Here is a 17,536-nt window from a genome sequence, read left to right as displayed (position 1 = left end):
AACTTTCCATCCAGTTTCACTGATGCAGGTCTGTAAATCGCTGTTTTATGTGAGTCACAGTTAAAATAAATGGAAATGTTATTATGTGCAAAGGGACCTCGGGATTAAATAATCCATATTTAATACTCTCACCAATATCGTAAAACAGACTTGGAAAATTGAAATAAGTAGTTATGGTAAATGTGAAATAATGAATTGAATCTTTATGCTCCCTCCTAGTTCCCAGACTGGCATCCTTGAATTATCACCAGTGCACTCTGTCTATTAGTCATGAGCCGGCAGGGAGTAATTTCAAGTTGATCTGCTATAAGATTGTATGGAGCTGAACATTGGGTTTTGACCTCCTGGGGTGTGTTCCCCTGGATCTGTGCCAACCACCATATTGGCTCGGGTAACTTTTACTCATGAAAGGCCTCGTTAACATATTTAAAACTGTCCTCTCCCAGGACTTTTTTTGACAAATTGAACTATAAGAGTTTTAGATATATGTCGCCCAGGAACTCTTGTTGCATCTGCTGCAAATTGCATAGGAACTGCCAAGGTGACATGACATCTAAGTTTGCCTTCCCTGACAGTGAGGTAGTGCCTGCACCCTGCAATGATCCTGGTGTACTGAGAAGTAAAGTTTACTTATTAGTCACAAGTAAGGCTTACATTAACACTGCAATGAAGTTACTGTGCAATTCCGCTAGTCACTACATTCTGGCGCCTGTTTGGGTCAATGCACCTAACCAATATGTCTTTCAGAATGAGGGAGGAAACCGGAGCACCCGGAGGAAACCCACGCAGACACAGGGAGAATGTGCAAACTCCACACAGACAGTGACCTCAACCAAGAATCGAACCCAAGTCCCTGGCACTGTGAAGCAGCAATGCTAACCACTGTGCTACCGTGGTGCCCCAGTGCAGTTATGAATCTTCATTCTGTTATTCTACAGCATGTATCCTACTAGATTGGGAAAATCTGTAGTTGCAGAAAATGAAACTTTAATGTGCTTTAAATAGTTTAATCAGTTTGTCCAATATAACTTTTTTTTGGTGATTTCTATCTAGGAGCCATAAAACTCCTTAAAATCTTATTGTCTGTAGTTCTTTCCCAAGTACCTTTCATGGGTTATTTAAAGCTTAAATGCATTTCTTTGCTAAAGCACCGCTTAAATACTTGTTTTAGTATGAGCAATCCCTCTCTTACATCATTGGGTGTTACTGATTGTTCCTCTGTGTTAGTAATTGTTATCAATCTCCTCTCCTCTTAACATTACTGAATAATATCAGTTTTATCAACCTCTCCCTTAAATGTGACCCAACCCTTCCTTGTACCTTGCAGTATGTCGATCCCTCTAATAGAGTATTGAACATTGTGGACGTTACAGTACTGAATTCCATCAATCGTCTCAACTCTTGAACTCTCACATCACTTTATGCCATCAAATTGCATGAGCTAATTAAGAATTTTCAGGAGGAGAAAGCCTATTTTTAGCCTATCGGGCTGAATAATTCCTTTCTCATAGAAGGACTCTGCCTTCCTTACATTTTTGCCATTCCTTTCATCCTTGGGCTGCACAGTGATACATGGGGAGGTGGCACAGTGGCGCAGCAGTTAGCACTGCTACTTACAGTGCCAGGGGACCTAGGTTCAATTCCCAGTTTGGGTCACAGTCTGTGCAGAGTCTGCACATTCTCCCCATGTCTACATGGGTTTCCTCCGGGTGTTTCGATTTCCTCTCACAGTTCAAAGATGTGTGGGTAAGGTTGATTGGCCTTGCTAAATTGACCCTAGCATCAGGGGGATGAGCAAGGTAAATATGTGGGGTTACGGGAAGACAGCCTGGGTGGGATTGTGGTCATTGCAGACTTGATGGCTTCCTTCTGCACTGTAGGGATTCTACGATTGTCTTTGCTCCAGAAATGTATGGTCACTTTGGTTCTGGACCTCCTCAAACAATTTATGAATAGGGGTGTATTAAGAGACCAGAACAGACCTTACTGGACCCACACAAAAACATTTCAACACTAATCAGTTCTGGTGGATTGTTACATGCTAAATTTAAATTAACAATTTTTCTCACTTTTATTTGATGTTGTTAGTTGCTAATTGCAGAGAATAACAAGTGCATAGATTTTTGGTGCATAATGCAGGAGGTAATACAACTGGGAGAATTGTTGGATCAAGAGCTTCTCCTGTTCTGAAGACCACCAGCATGGCGATTGCTATGTTGAAATGTGCTTATTTATTATCAAATGTAGTGACTATGAAATTGCCCACAACCAATGTACATAGTTCAAACCTGTTTGAATTTGTTCCACCCAAGCATCAAAGCATGTCAAAACAATGTTTCTCCAGTAAGACATATGTAACCGTGTTCAACTATTTTCATTAACTACTCTTCATTTATCAACCCTGCCGTGTGTGTGGTTGACAGGGTCTTATTTCAGTGACCTGTCTATTTTCTCCAATGGAATTTAAAAAGTAAAGCGCGGTGGAGTAGAAAATATTCCACTAGTTACTTTCACAGTTATAAAAGAACTTATCCGCTCTCTCCTAGGACAGTGTCTTCAAGTTAGATTCATTTTCCCAGCCCTTGGAGACATGACAGGGACAGTTCATCAGCAGAGGCCTTTTAGCGGGCTTTCCGCTGGGTGTCCACAGCCTCAGCGAGTTTCCAAAACTAAGACTTTCAGCATAATCAGCTTTGTGCCAGAAATTGGTGCAGAGCTGATTACAACATGGAAATCAGCATTTACATTTCACTCACCGGTGGGGCCTATTGGGGGGGGTGATTGGTACAGGTGGGGGACCCTGCTTTACACTGGGATGACTGGGAGAGGGAGGAGGCGATTGGGGCTGGCCTTCCATGTGCTGGAGAGGGTGACCAAGGGATCAGGACTGCCAGGGATTGGAGGGGAGGAATTGAGAGATTGGGGCTGGCTGGGGTTGGGGGGGATGGGGAGGGGAGGGGAGGGGAGGGACATCGGGACTTGCCCGGGGAGGTCAGAAGTGCAGGGCCACTATGCGCATGCCTATCTCTGCACTGACAGATGGGCGCGCGCGCAGTGGCCCTCTCAGCACCATGCTGCTGGCCTCTCCAGAGGGAATAGATTTCCACAGATTTCCAGAGGGAATCACGCTGAGGCACTCTGTGATGCACAGAGATTCATTCTGGAAAACCTGCTAAAAATTAAAACTAGGAGGATTTACTCCCATTTTCCGGCATGTCGGGGACTTAGAATTTTTTGGAGAGAATCCCGGTTGACGTTTTCATTTTCCACTCCCTTGCTTGTGTGCTTTGCTTGTGTGGTTTGCTGAAGCAGCCTAAAGAGCCTTCATTTAACCACACCAGCCCCAGGAGACTACAGCAGGTGAAGCAGCCAAGCCCGGAAGCATCAATGTTGTCTGGCTCTACAGTGTTGCCCTGCATTGCCAACATTGATGTCACCAGTTCTGCCACCTGATTAATCCCACGCACTGAATTTCATACCAATTAGGATGTAAACGGATACCCCTGTAAATCACATCACCACGTCAGACAGTAAAACAGTCCTATCTGCTAAAGATATCTGCTAACTTGTTATTACATTTCATTTAATCAATAATATCGATATGACAGAGTTGTTCCCAAATAAGATTTTGATCAGAATCCTAAGAGGCTACCTGTGCAATTGAATAGGATTTACATGTTAAACATTTATATATATATTCTGGTGTAGCAGGGACAACTTTCACTGTGAAGCTATGTCCATTTGGAACTAGAATCTGCAAACCCATTCCACAAAGCAACCCAAACATTCATTCCATGAGTTGGAGCTGGATTGAATACAAAGATTTTAATTGCCAGTCAGTTTTTGCAATCATAAGGGCTGCCAGCTTCCCAACTCCCCCCAAATCAAGTTCTGGGTGGAAAAGGTAAAGAGTTACATTCCCCACAAGGAGGCTAATTCAGACTCTTAAGAAGCAAGTTAAAGGTCTTATCTTGCCACCACTGGAACTTATATAGACCATGGGAGAATCCTGATGAATATTCCCTGAGCCTACTGGAAGGTGGGGAGCAGGGTGACAGCAGGTGTCCCTTGTACTTGAGGAACCAGGCCTCAGGAAGGGATATCCCACAGAAAGCTACCTTATCAACAGCTCTCCTCCTCCTTTTCCGGTGCTCCCCCTCCCTGGTATGCCGTCATGTCCAGGTTTACCCCTCACCAGTGTTCTGTTGTCCGTATCTGGTGAAGGCCTGAGTGCGGTTCCACTAATGGCTACCTTTCCCAGTGGCGGTGTCAGAACTGGAGGACAGCCAGTCTCTGGTTGGCTAGTAGATCTCAGGAGAGGATTTCTGCCCCACCCAGTATTTATTTCTACATGAGAACTGACACTGTCCAAATAAGTGTTGGTTACCATCAGGTCTCCCAAAGGAAAAAGAGGCTCCACCCCCTTTGCAAACATTAAATTCTGTTCATTGAATCATACAATGCAGAAAGCACAATTTAGCCCATGATGCAGATTAAAGGAGTGTCCAATTTGTCTCATTTTCTGTCCTTTCCCCATAACCTGCAAACATGTAGGTTCTCCCTGTGTCTGTGTGGGTTTCCTCCGGGTGCTCTGGTTTCCTCCCACACTCCAAAGATGTGCAGGTTTGGCGCATTGGCCATGATAAATTGCCTTTACTTTCCCAAGATGTGTAGGTGAAGGGGATTAGCAAGGTAAATATGTGGTGTTACTGGAACGGAGCCTGGATAAGATGCTCTGTTGGAGAGTCAGTGCAGACTTGATGGACTGAACGGCCTCCTTCTGCACTGTAAGGATTCTATGATCAAATATCAATTGATGATTTAGTTTGCAGGCAGCAGTCGGATGTGGCTATTCCAGCCATTGGGCTTCATTAACATGCCTTTGGTCCTCTCATATTGCCACAGGGGAAAGAGGCTCTAGTGGTTGAGGGGTGGGGGAGGTGGGGTGTGGGAAGTGCTCACAATAGGAAGAGGCATGTCCAAGGTTGGACAGTCACCAAACGTGTTGTGTGGGACTTGGGAGAAGTACTGATCCTTAAAGGAAAATTTTAAAAAAGCCATTTTCTAAGACCTGGCATTTGGGTGAACTTTCCCTCCACTATCCAAACATTGAGAGATAGGTTTCCATGGCACGAATGGGGAAGTGAATGATTTGGGTGCGAAGGCAAGTTGCTAACCTGCATGGATCAAAGCAATCAGCTCCTGTGTCCACAGTGTAGAATCTTTAAACAGATGCTGTGTATTTTTATTTCCATCCTATGTGAATCCTTCCCCTAAACTAATATTCCAAAAGGATAAATAATCAAAATGGTTGCAGCAATAATGAACAATAATGAATAGCTAAATATTCTCATAGATTTAACATTTAAGAAATTTAAAGGGAGTATCACAATATACCAGCTATGAATTTTATTTGATCATTGGATCATGGGATCCAATCAAGCCTAATATAAATTAAACCATAGAATTCCTATAGTGTAGCAAGAGGCGATCCGGTTCATTGAGCCAGCACCAAATAGCTGGAGAAACATACCAACCCAGCCCTCCCCTCTGCCTTATCCCCACACATTTCCTATGGTTAATCCATCTAATTTACACATCTTTGGACACTAAGGTAGGTTAGCACTGTCAATCCACCAAACCCACACATCTTTGGACTGTGGGAGGATACCAGAGCACCCGGAGGAAACCCACACAGACAGAACATGCAAATTCCTCACGAGGTCAGAATTGAACCTGGGTCCCTGGGGCTGTGAGGCAGCTCTGCTAACGGCTGTACCACCGTGAAGAACTGATGTGAAATATGAATTATTGGCATTATTAAGATCAGTACGTTTCACTGAGCTGACATTGAAGCGGTTTGATTCGGTGACCCAGAATGAAAAACATCACAGTGGGAGCTGGGGAAGTCTTTATTTCAGTGAAGCAAATCATTCAGCCACTGACTGTTCTAATTAAGAAAATGTTTCAGGAATCCATCCAGTTATGAACCATCAAATCTAATTTAGTTGAAGCCATCGCTGTACTTTGCATTGTGGCAGAGACAAGCAGTTAGTAGCATTCTCACGGAGACAGTGGTAACTGAACTCTCAGTGGGATTGTTCTCAACCTGATACGTATCTGAGAGGGAAGCATGGTAACACAGTGGTTAGCACTGCCGCCGCACAGCATCAGGGTCCCAGGTTCAATTCCGGCCTCGGGTCACTGTCTATGTGGTGTTTGCACGTTCTCCCGTGTCTGTGCAGGTTTTGTCCGGGTACTCCGGTTTCCTCCCACAGTCCAAAGATGTGCAGGTTAGGTTGGTTGGCCACGCTAACTTGACCCTAGTGTCAGTGGGATTATGAGGGTAAATGTATGTTGTTTTGGGAATAGGGCCTGGGTGGGATTGTGGTTGGTACAGACTTGATGGGCTGAATGGCCTCCTTCTGTACTGTAGAGATTCTATGAGAGGAAGAGAGAATGTATCTCTTTTATAAATTGCATTCTAAGCGTATGTTACAAGGCACTGAACATGATGGGTGATTTGTGCTGTGAATATATCGTTCACTTGTCTGTTCTGGCACAAAACTGGAAGCTGCACCTATGATTTGGTGAAGGTTTGACACTCCGACCTTGGACTATGTCCCACTTCTGTGTGCAAGAATAGATAAGATGTAACAGACTGTTAAAAAAGGTTTCTAAACATCAGCTGGAATTATACTTTTAAAATATACACAACTGTCACGAACTGTTTATGCTTAATGAGCAATAAGATGCAGGAAGGCAATTTTGCAAACACAGGTAGATGCCATTAAATAAAAACTGTGACATTCCTAGTTAACATCACTGTCACATTTAAATCGAATGTTTTCCCACACACCCAAATTTCTGACTGTCACTGCACTCAGTGTAACCTATGAGCAGATAAATGAGCTGCACTGACATGTCAGGATCATTTGATTCTGCTTACTTGGTGGTGTCAAAACTATATAAGGCTTTAATTATCCCAAAATAGACTGGGCTAGGAAGAGTTTAAGAGAGGGGGAAGAGTTACTGAAATGTGAAGTGGAATCTTCTGGTAGCCGTAAGACTCCTGCAATGTAATAGGAGTGAGCAGCACCTCTGATATTGGGGTGTGGGGGAGGTCAATAGCCATGTGAGACATTACAATAGCCAGCCAGTCAGCTATGCATGGTGGGGGAGTGTAGCGAAGCTTGTAGCAGGTCCTGGCAGGAATCGGTAGCCCCACCATTACCTCATGGGGTCAAAAGTCCTAGCGCCATATTTAAAGGGCATTAGGACTCCCCTGTAAGCCAGCAGCATCAGTCAGTCCATCTGGATGCTGAGACTACAGCCAGATCTTTGGATCTTCCTCCAGATATGTCTCAAAGAAGGCAAAGGATGGCCTCACTGCTCAGAGAAATCTCACTGCAGGTTCTCCTCCATGCTGCCTGGGAAAGGCAGGAAGTCCATTTGGATGGGTACACAAATAGGGACGGAATAGAGGGATACATTCCGAGTAAGGGCAGGAGATTTCTTTTAAGTTTAGTTAGAGCTTGGAATGCTGAAGAGCCTGTTCCTGTGCTGTACTTTTCTTTGTTTCTCCTGATTAAGTTGGCCTGCATGGAGGTTGCAGCACTGTTTAGCCCTGTTGGAATACAATCCTTAAGCCAGATGCACTATAGGAAGAGGTTGAACGGTCTGCTGTACTCCAGCAGAATAAATGGCACCGTGTAGTCGCTGCAAAGTGACACTCGTAAGGGCATCGCGTGGTGTAAATGTGTGAGTGCAGAGGGATGCTAGTTAGAAGTTTGCATTGTAGACCTCAGCAGCAAGATGGAATATGTGGACTGAATGCATGGGAACCACTTTATGCTGTGAATGTTGCAGTTCAGTGTGGGTATCAATCACCTCCTGGAGAGGGCTCAGAAGCTGAGACAGGCACGCATGCTCATAAAGTGGCTATTTACCCATTGGGAAGCACTCAATCAGTCTGTCCGTAGGGGACAAATTGCTTATAATCACTGGGAATGCAATATAACTGAAGGAGGTGTCTAGACACAAGAATCTTCACCCCAATCGAGGAAGAGGTCATAGAATTTGCCAGAGAGGACGAGGATTCAGCGTAGTTGAATGAGGAGACTGGAATGTCGCAGCCATCGAATGAAGGTGCCCCTGCTTTGGTGTCCACAACAGATATACAAGAATAATGCCTGAAATATTGTTCAAAAAAAGCTCTTAAACAGGAGGTTTTAGAAAAGCTGGCTGTACGTAAAGTTGCTAATTAACCAGAACTGGATGGGATGCATCTGAGTAAAAAAATCTTCCAGTCATCCTTAGATACAGAAAATCATGCCAGAGGACTGGAGAATTTCAAACATATTATAACCCTGTTCAAAAAAGGGGGTAAGGATAAACTCAACAACTTTAACCTTCATGGCGGGAGTGCATTGAGTGACGATAGTCCAAGACAAAATTAACAACCATTTGTCAAACGTGGAGTAATTAAGGAAAGCCAGCTTGCATTTGTTAAAGGCAAATTGTGTTTAAGTAGTTGGATTGAGTTTTTGATGAGGTGGCGGAGGGTTAATGAGGGTAATGTGGTTGATATATGGCCTTCCAAATGAGGTTCAAAAAGGTGTTGTAACGGGCTTGCCAGCAACATTGGAGACCAGGAAATAAAAGGGATAGTGGCTGTGTGGACAGGATGCTGGCTGAAGGATAGCATATGCAGAGTAATGGTGAACATTTGTTTTTCAGGTAGGGTGACACTACATATAGGGTTCCCTCGGGTTCATTTCTTTTCTTGACATGTATCAACGACTTGGGCTTGGGTGTACAGAGCGAAACTTCAAGATCTGCGGAGGTCAAAAGACTTGGATGTACTGGGCAAGATCTTTTGAACGGCAGCCTTTGTTACCCAAAGAGTTGGCGGGGAAGGCACCCCTGCTGATCACAGTGGCGCCACAATCATTTAACATTCTGCGGAGACATTAATTGGCTGCAGAGGGGATTTTCACCCCTCACTCGGGTACACCAAGCTCACCACCAAAGCAGCTCCATTGCTTGTTCTTCATTTTAGGGTACTGCCTACATCCCTAGGTATTGTGCACCAGTATCGCATGGAATAATGTGAACTACAGGACAGGACAAAGAGCTTAAACTGAGCTGCAATGAAAAAGAAAACACTCTTCAGAGGGCTAAATATTTGGAATTCAGAATAAATGTTAAGATAGCCTGCACTGAGACATTGATACACTTATAAATATGAAGTTGCTGAGTTTAGTGAATTGAATTACGATCTACATGGTGTTGGGCAAATATTTTTCTTTCGTGGACACCAGCCTCTTATAATTGATAGATTGCTCTTAAAGATTGATCGATTTAACATTCTTGCTTGATAAATACAAGAAAAAGATACAAATTATGGCTCCTGATCATTATTTGAAACCGCTAGCGTGCTCGGATTTGTACGGGCAAAGAAGCAAGCATTCCCAAGCGTTATATCATCAAATTGGGGCGAATGCTTTCCTTCACAAGCACTCAATAATTTTCTGTGAAATGTCATTGGAGATTGGAATTTTGGAACTGGAAACATTCCCTTAGAACTCTCCACAAGGACTTGATCCAAGATATGTAGCTACTGCTGAGAGTCAAGGAAAAACACAGCCTGATTCACAATAGAAAAAGAAATATCTGGGCCAGGGAATAAATGCTTCATTGAAAACTACTTTAGACATACCTTGATGAAACAGTGATCTGGGAAACACAAGGTCAGGAATATATTACTGGAAGGGCAAATGTTAGGTAATGTGAGAAACCTCCCAACAGCAGGAATCGGAAACCAGATAGGAAATACAAATGGCCACACCTGTCTCACCCTCTACATAGAATCAGTTTAAAACTATATATATATATTTTTACGTGATTGGCCTCTTTTACAGCAGGACAGTTTCAGACAGCTGGACCTGGATTTTAGCCTGAGTTACTCACATAGAATTTAAGCCTCTAACTGACTCTTGTAGCCATAGAGTCAGAGGTTTACAGCATGGAAACAGGCTCTTTGGCCCAACTTGTCCATGCCACCCTTTTTTTTTTAAAAGAACCCCTATGCGAATCCCAATTGCCCACATTTGGCCCATATCCCTCTATACCCATTGTACCCATGTAACTACCTAGATGCTTTTTAAAAGACAAAACAGTGCTCGCCTCTACTACCACCTTTGGCAGCTTGTTCCAAACACTCACCACCCTTTGTGTAAAAAAATTGCCCCTTTGGACACTTTTGTATCTCTCCCCTTTCACCTTAAACCTATGTCCTCTAGTTTTAGACTCCCCTATCTTTGGGAAGAAATATTGACTATCTAGCTGATCTGTGCCCCTCATTATTTTGTAGACCTTTATAAGATCACCCCTTAGCCTCCTGCGCTCCAGAGAAAGAATCCCAGTCTATCCAGTCTCTCCTTATAACTCAATCCATCCAGTCCTGGTAGCATCCCAGTAAGTCTTTTCTGCACTCTTTCTAGTTTAATAGTATCTTTTCTGTAATAGGGTGACCAGAATTATACCTTATTTGCAGAATTGCACCCCAAGCCACATGATTTATATGGCTGGTCCAGTTAAGTTTTGTCAATGATAGCTTGTGGGATGTTGATATTGGGCTATTTAGCAATGGTAATGCCATTGAATGTCAAGAGGAGATGGTTAGATTCTCTCTTGTTAGAGGTGAGCATTGTGTGACACTTGCGTGGTCTGAATGTAACTTGTCACTTAGCGCAAGCTTGAATGTTGTCCTAATCCTGCTGCATAACTTGAGAAGTTTCAAATGTTCCTGTACATAGTAGAATCATCAATGATCTTATGTTGGCAATAAGGTCCTTGATGAAGCGGATGAAAATGATTAAGTCTAGGAGGCTACCATGGGAAACTCCTGCAGTGATATCCCGGGGTAGAGATAATTGGTCTCCAACAATTGTAACCATCTTGCTCTGTGCTACATGACTCGAACCACTGGGACATTTCCCCCTCCAATTCCCATTGACGTCAACTTTGCTCCTTTCTGTTAAATTTTTATTCATTCAAGCGATGTGGGGGTTGCTGGTTAGGGTGGCATTTATTGTCTATCCCTAGCTGCCCTTGAGAAGGTGGTGATGGGAGCTGCCTTTTTGAACCGCTGCAGTCCATGCTGTGTAGGTACACCCACAGTGCTGTTAGGGAGGGAGTTCCAGGATTCTGACCCAATGACACTCAGTGACCCTCGGTCAAAAGCTGCCTTGGTGTTAAAAGGCAGTCACTCTCACCTCACATCTGGAATTCAGACTGAAGGACCTGAAGACTACATGCAGCAATCAGTTAACAAAACATGCCTCTTTCCTTCTGCAGGAATAAATAGTCACACACACGCATAAAAACACACACAAGAACATATAATCATGTACACACTCATAAATATGCATGCATATTACCTTTAGTATCGTAATCAGAGATATATGCTTATAAGCAGCTGTATTATTTAGTCACAAAGATAGTTTGAGAAAGTTATCACTGATAACTAAAATATAATTGATTGTTTCTATGGGCTGACTTTTACCATGGGCTTCAGAACCCAGCGTGGAGGCAATGAACAGTTCACGAGTCCATATTTCCAATTAAGCCCAGTCAGAGATCCTCCAGCGCTGAAACCTCAGAAACCCCAGTGGGAGTGGTGGGCACTGCTGAGGCAGCTAAAAGACCAAAGAGAACCTCCAAGCAAGAAAATAAAAAGTAATTAAGAGGTGGAATGATAGAGGGCGAAATCCTTTCAGGGAGATCTTGGGGCCGTAGAAGGCTCCAGCTCTGATAACTCCCCAGGTTGTCACACGGAGCCCAGCCCCATTAAATTGGCAGCCTTGGGGGGTGGGGGGGAGGTGGTGAAGTTGCGGGTGGGGTGGGGTGGGGGGATGTGGTACACTTCATTACCAGTAAAATTCCAGCAACAGGGCAGCTAATCCTCCTTCCTGCTGGAAACCTCCCTCCGTTGGGGCAGTGATGGGGAGGAAGTTTATGGCTCTGTCACTGTGGCCTGGGCCCAGAAAATGTAGCAAACCATTCAAAATTCCATCGACTTTGATGGGGACAGGAAAACCCTGCAGTCAGAAGGGGCTGTAAAATTCTGCCTGCGGAGAATCACCCCAATGCGATTCCCAAGGCAGCCTCCCATCCATTGACTCTGTCTACACTTCCTGCTGCCTCAGCAAAGCAGTCAGCAAAATTAAGGATCCCATGCACCCTGGACATTCTCTCTTCCACCTTCTTCCATTGGGAAATAGATACAAAAGTCTGTGAATACCAACCAACTCAAGAACAGCTTCTTTCCTTCTGCTGTCAGACTTTTGATGGATGCACTTTGCATGAAGTTGATCTTTCTCTACCGTCTAGCTATGACTGTAACACTACATTCTGCACTCTCTCATTTCCTTCTCTATGAACAGTATGCTTTGACTGTGTAGCATGTAAGAAACAATACTTCTCACTGTACGCTAATATATGTGACAATAATAAATCAAATCACCTTGGCCAGTGCTGCCTACTGACAATTCAAGGGATTGCGTTTTCTCTGGCAAATGAAAATCACAGACCTATAAACAAATAAACACCTAATTAACTCACTTACAGATATTAAAGCACATGAACTAGCAGACAACTTACTGCTTAAACCAATAGATCTGCTTCAAAATTTCAACATAACATCAAACATTATTTCCCATTGGTCAATGTTTCCTTCATAGTTTGAGTTGAAATATGATATTTGGGACAAAAATTATATAAAGGCCAATTCCTTTTGAAGGCTTTCCTGAGGAGACTGAATACAGCCACTCCTTACCTCGGTTATCAAAAGAGTAGATGGATTCATGTGTTTAATGTGCAGCTTTTTATGATAGGGATCAAGAAATACTACATTGAATAAAAGATTAAATTCATTGTAATATGCTCTTATCAAATGTCACTCTGTAGCAGCTTCCAGTAGTGTAACATGATTTATATTGTTGACAGGCTGCCTGATGTTTTGCTGTACAGCAAAAGCTTTCTCATGCAATAACATGCAAAGGCATCTAATCTATTTAAGATAAGGTCTGAAATTAAAGATTGTGATGGAAGACTCACTGAGTATCTAAACAGGGACTGCCATTCAGAAATAAACTGTAATAACCTGCTTTACCCACTGGATGCCCTGCTCCAATCTTTTGATAGCAACTGCTTCATTAAAACCTTCCAGCCTCTGTGGGGCAATGCTGGAGAAAGAATGACACACTGACACATGTTTCATTCGCAACACACCGGTGATTGTTTGTTGCGTACAGCTACTTAACCATCACTTTTAATAACTGTACAATCTGCTAAGTTCAAGTAGTATGGTGCTTAGCACTGCTGTCTGACAGTGCCAGGGACCCGGGCTCGATTCCCAGCTTGGGTCATCGTGTGAAGTCTGCATGTTTGCCCAGTTTTGGCGTGGGTTTCCTCCGGGTGCTCCAGTTCCACCCACAGTCTGAAAGATGTGCTGGCTTGGTGCATTGGCTGTGCTAAATTCTCCCTCAGTGTACGCTGACAGATGTTGGACTGTGGCGACTAGGGGATTTTCACAGAATCTTCATTGCAGTGTTAATGCAAGCCTTACTTGTGACACTAAGAAATAAACTTGAAAGTGTTCTGCTTGACAAAATTCCAGTATTCTGACATGGCAATAACAGACAAAACTGGGTGATAACTTAAAACATGTGGATTGGTTGGCACCTTCTGAAGCTCAAGGACTAAGGGGGCGATTCTCTCAAAAAAATTCCAAGTGCTGAATTCTCAGGAAAAATGGTGTGAATCACAATTGTTTTTCTCAGTGGGAGTTCAGACCCGAATCTCCCACACTGTGTGCGATGCAGAGATCACAATCATGAATATCATTAAAAGGTCGGAGGGGGCGGGGCCTATTCATTGCGGAGTCTGACAGTGCCGGAACTCTGCACATGCGCAGATCAGGCCCTGATCTGTCAGTCTGCAGTTTGTTGACCAGCTCGATCGCTGGCCAGCCCAGGATCCCCGTAGTTCTGCCCCTCCAATACCCCTCACAGCCCAATTGTGGCCCCCATGACCATTCCTGAGTCGGCCCTGACCTGCCTCCCATCATGGAGAATCCTAATCTCTAGTCTCCCCTCCTCCCCAAACAGTGACAATCCCCACACCACCCTGGCAGATGCCCCACCCCCCCACACGAGGTAGAACCTCCCCACCCTGGCGTTCCCTCCCCCACACTGGCAGATCCCCCACCCCCCCACCCCCCCAACAATCCACACCGATCACTGACCTCCCTTTAGCCCTGACCAGATCCCAATGCAGAGTGGCAGTGGGATCCCCCCCCCCGATTGCCCCAGGCCCTGGCCACAATAGGCTAGGCTCTACCTCCTTGACACTCTCCCTAGGCCCCGATCTCTTTGCATTTCCTCATGCACTTTGACCTTTGGTAGTGCTGCGGGCACAGGCTGGCACTGCCAGTGTGCCCATGCCCAGGGAACACCACCCCTCCCCACTGTCCGACCCCCTGAGGGGTCCCAATTGCCCCTCCTCCACTCCAGTGGGGTCTCCTGCTAGTTAGTTCCCCGAAAGTGGGAGCTACTCTAAACCTCGCCAGAGTCAAATTGCTATTCAGATGCCGTTGAAGTCTCTGGGCCTGATTATCACCTGCAAATAATGGTAAAGATAGATTAAAAGTACTTACTTGGTTTTCCCGCCAGTTTCCTGCGTGGTTTCGACTGCACCTGATTTCCGGAGGTGGGAGACATGCAAGCGTCGGGAATGCATGTGTGAATCCTGTGATTTGGCACACCCATGCATCTCCTGACTGAACCCACGCAGACACAGAATGTGCAAACTCCACACAGACAGTGACCCACGCCGGGGATGGAACCCGGATCCCTGGCGCTGTGAGGAAGCAGTGCTAACCACTGTGCCACCGTGCCACCCAGTGTCATCGATCCTTTGGAATAAAGATAAACCTTCCCATTCACAAGGATTGGATTAATATTTTGAGTCCACTATTTTTCATCCTAAGTTAGTCGGCATAACCTTTCTGCGATCACAGAAAATTTACAGTTTGAGGAATGATTCAAGTCTTGAAATCAAGGTTTATTATTTGCAACATGTGCTAAACATTGACTAACTGGGTGGCCAAGTTGATTGCAGAACTATTCTGTTCCCCTCCAGGCCTGGCGTTGAATTTAGCTTAAATTAGCGATTTTCTCATTGTTATTCTTATCGACTGACACTTAGATACATACTAAAATCATTCACTCACTCATCTATTAGGCTGATTTTTGTTTTGCCTTACCCTGAGACTCTATCCAAATAAGAAGAAATTCTTCTGGAACTTCGCTGCCAAGTCAGTGATGTCCAAACTGCCTCTTTGGATCTGGCTGGAGCCTTTTGAACCCCTCCTCTGACCCATAAAGTAAAATTTATTTCCCTATGTGATAACCCCACCAGGACTTACATGGGGAAGCATCGATTGACCACCACCACCCCCCCAAAACCCTCCCGTAGGACTCGTAGAATACAAGGTCCTTGGAGATTGGTAATTAACCAGGTAGGAGCTTGTATACCAAGCCCTGTAGAAAGCAAACCCCTGAGTGGGTCCATTATTCCATTGACCAGGTCGGTACCGGTTGTGTTTATCACAGACTTGTGGATTTTGTTTTATTTTGTGCAATAAAGCACTATTCCTTTACAGCTGATTCCTGGAGCTGTTGTACCCTAAAACTCCATGCTGTTTGCTCAGCTGAATGGCGGCTGTACCTAGCCAACACTAATCGCTCCTCGGCCTTTTGGCTAAGATCAAGTGTAGTATTGACGTGCTGTGCTTGGTTGAAGTCATAAGGTACATTTTAGCTTCGTTTGAAGTAATTTTTAAAAGCGGCATCTCGGCCTTTTGGCTAAGATGCAAATGAGATCAAGCCTTGGAGGAGGAGCTATGCCTACTCCAATCAGCTTGGATCATGTAGATCAAGCCCAAGGCAGGAGGTGAGAGCCCTGTCTTGTCAGCTTGGATCGGGAATGCCTCAACTTGTTAAGATTCTGAATTGGACTTGATTTGATTGAATTGGAATAAAAACAGAAAAAAACTGTGTTATTTACTGGTTGACACATCAGTAGGGGCCCTAAAATTGTAATGTTCTAATACCACTTAAAGTAGGTCGGCTGTACTCAAAGCCAACCTGCTTCTGAGCATGTGGGTGTGGAAGAGGTACAGCTTGTCGTGTGGAAAGTGTATCTAACATGAGAAACTGTGAAGAATGGCACAACATGGGAGAGGGAAGGCTCCAAGGTTTTCAGACATTGCTCCTTGCTGGAACAGGTGGAAAGGAGGAGAGATATCCACAGGTAGGCAGGAGATCCTCCAGACGCAAGCTCTAAAGGCAGTGGGAACTGATTGCCTTGAGGGTCAACGTTAGGAGTCAAGCCCCAAGGACTTGGAAGGGGTGGTGCAAGAAATTCAATGACCTGACACAAGTGGTCAAGATCAATGAATGACTCTTCCAACGTCATCTCCTACAAAATATATCATTAACTTCAGTTACTCAATTCGTCACACCAACATAGTCACTCCATGGCAATCTTTAACAATGAAGGCCTGGGTGGCACAGTGGTTAACACTGCTGCTTCACAACCCCAGGGACCACAATTTGATTCAGGTCTTGGGTCACTGTCTGTGTGGAGTTTGCATGTTCTCCCCGTATCTGCGTGGGTTTCCTCAGGTGTTCTGGCTTCCATCCAAGGTCCAAAGATGTGCAGATTAGGTGGATTGGCCATGCTAAATTGCCCTTTAGTGTCCAAAGATCTGTATGTTGGGACGTCTATTACTGAGTCTGCGGTTAGTAACTAAGCTGAAACCTTCAAAGGTGACAGTACCCTCATACCTCAACCTCCCTCTCATATCCCACTTTCTCCTCATCTCACTACCTTTTCTGATTTTCTGATGGTGTAATCAATCCCCTCTTATTTACCCGTCTGACTCCTCAAAACAACCTTAACCTTGTGCCTTTTTCCTTTCAGATACGCAAGGGGTATGTGATGAACACTCACTCAATTTCACCCTCACAGCGACCCAATCAGACACTGGAGGTCAGAATAGAGGCAGCATCTGTATGTGGTGAGACATTAAGCACAAGTGGGTTACCACCAGGAGAGGTGCCAGCTGGCCAGAGGATGGGATCAGACAACCGCAGAGGACTCAGATGAATACTTGGATGGGGCCGCATACAGAGGAATGTTAATAGGTATTCACAAAAAAAAATGCTTGGTACATTGGGAAGCTTGCCAGAGAGGCTGTGGCCAATCTCCAACTTGGGTCAAGGTTTTGCAGAGCTTGGAACTCCTCCTATCCGGTGTGGAAATGGTGTCAATTACTCTCAATGATACAGGGGCTGATGGATAATGCTGCAGTTTCAGATGGATTAATCAGATTGCTGGGATGCAGCACCAAGAGAGGCAGTGGCTCCATGAGGCTCATATTATCAGGAAGATAGCATTTGTCCTC

The 17,536-nt window shown here is 44.5% G+C and overlaps 1 non-coding gene across 1 annotated transcript; it reads left to right on the top strand.

Moving 5' to 3' along the window:
- The first annotated feature begins 15,808 nt into the window (after nucleotides 1–15,808).
- On the top strand, nucleotides 15,809–16,006 carry LOC145353559 (U2 spliceosomal RNA). Its single transcript, XR_013888731.1, has one exon. It is a non-coding gene; the product is annotated as a U2 spliceosomal RNA (small nuclear RNA).
- The last annotated feature ends 1,530 nt before the right edge of the window (nucleotides 16,007–17,536 follow it).

This window comes from Carcharhinus amblyrhynchos, chromosome 15, assembly GCF_965287045.1.
Source record: "Carcharhinus amblyrhynchos chromosome 15, sCarAmb.v2.hapA, whole genome shotgun sequence".
In the NCBI taxonomy this organism is placed as follows: Eukaryota; Metazoa; Chordata; class Chondrichthyes; order Carcharhiniformes; family Carcharhinidae; genus Carcharhinus; species Carcharhinus amblyrhynchos.
Note: the sequence above shows the minus strand (reverse complement) of the source record. Positions and strands in the feature narration are given on the sequence as shown.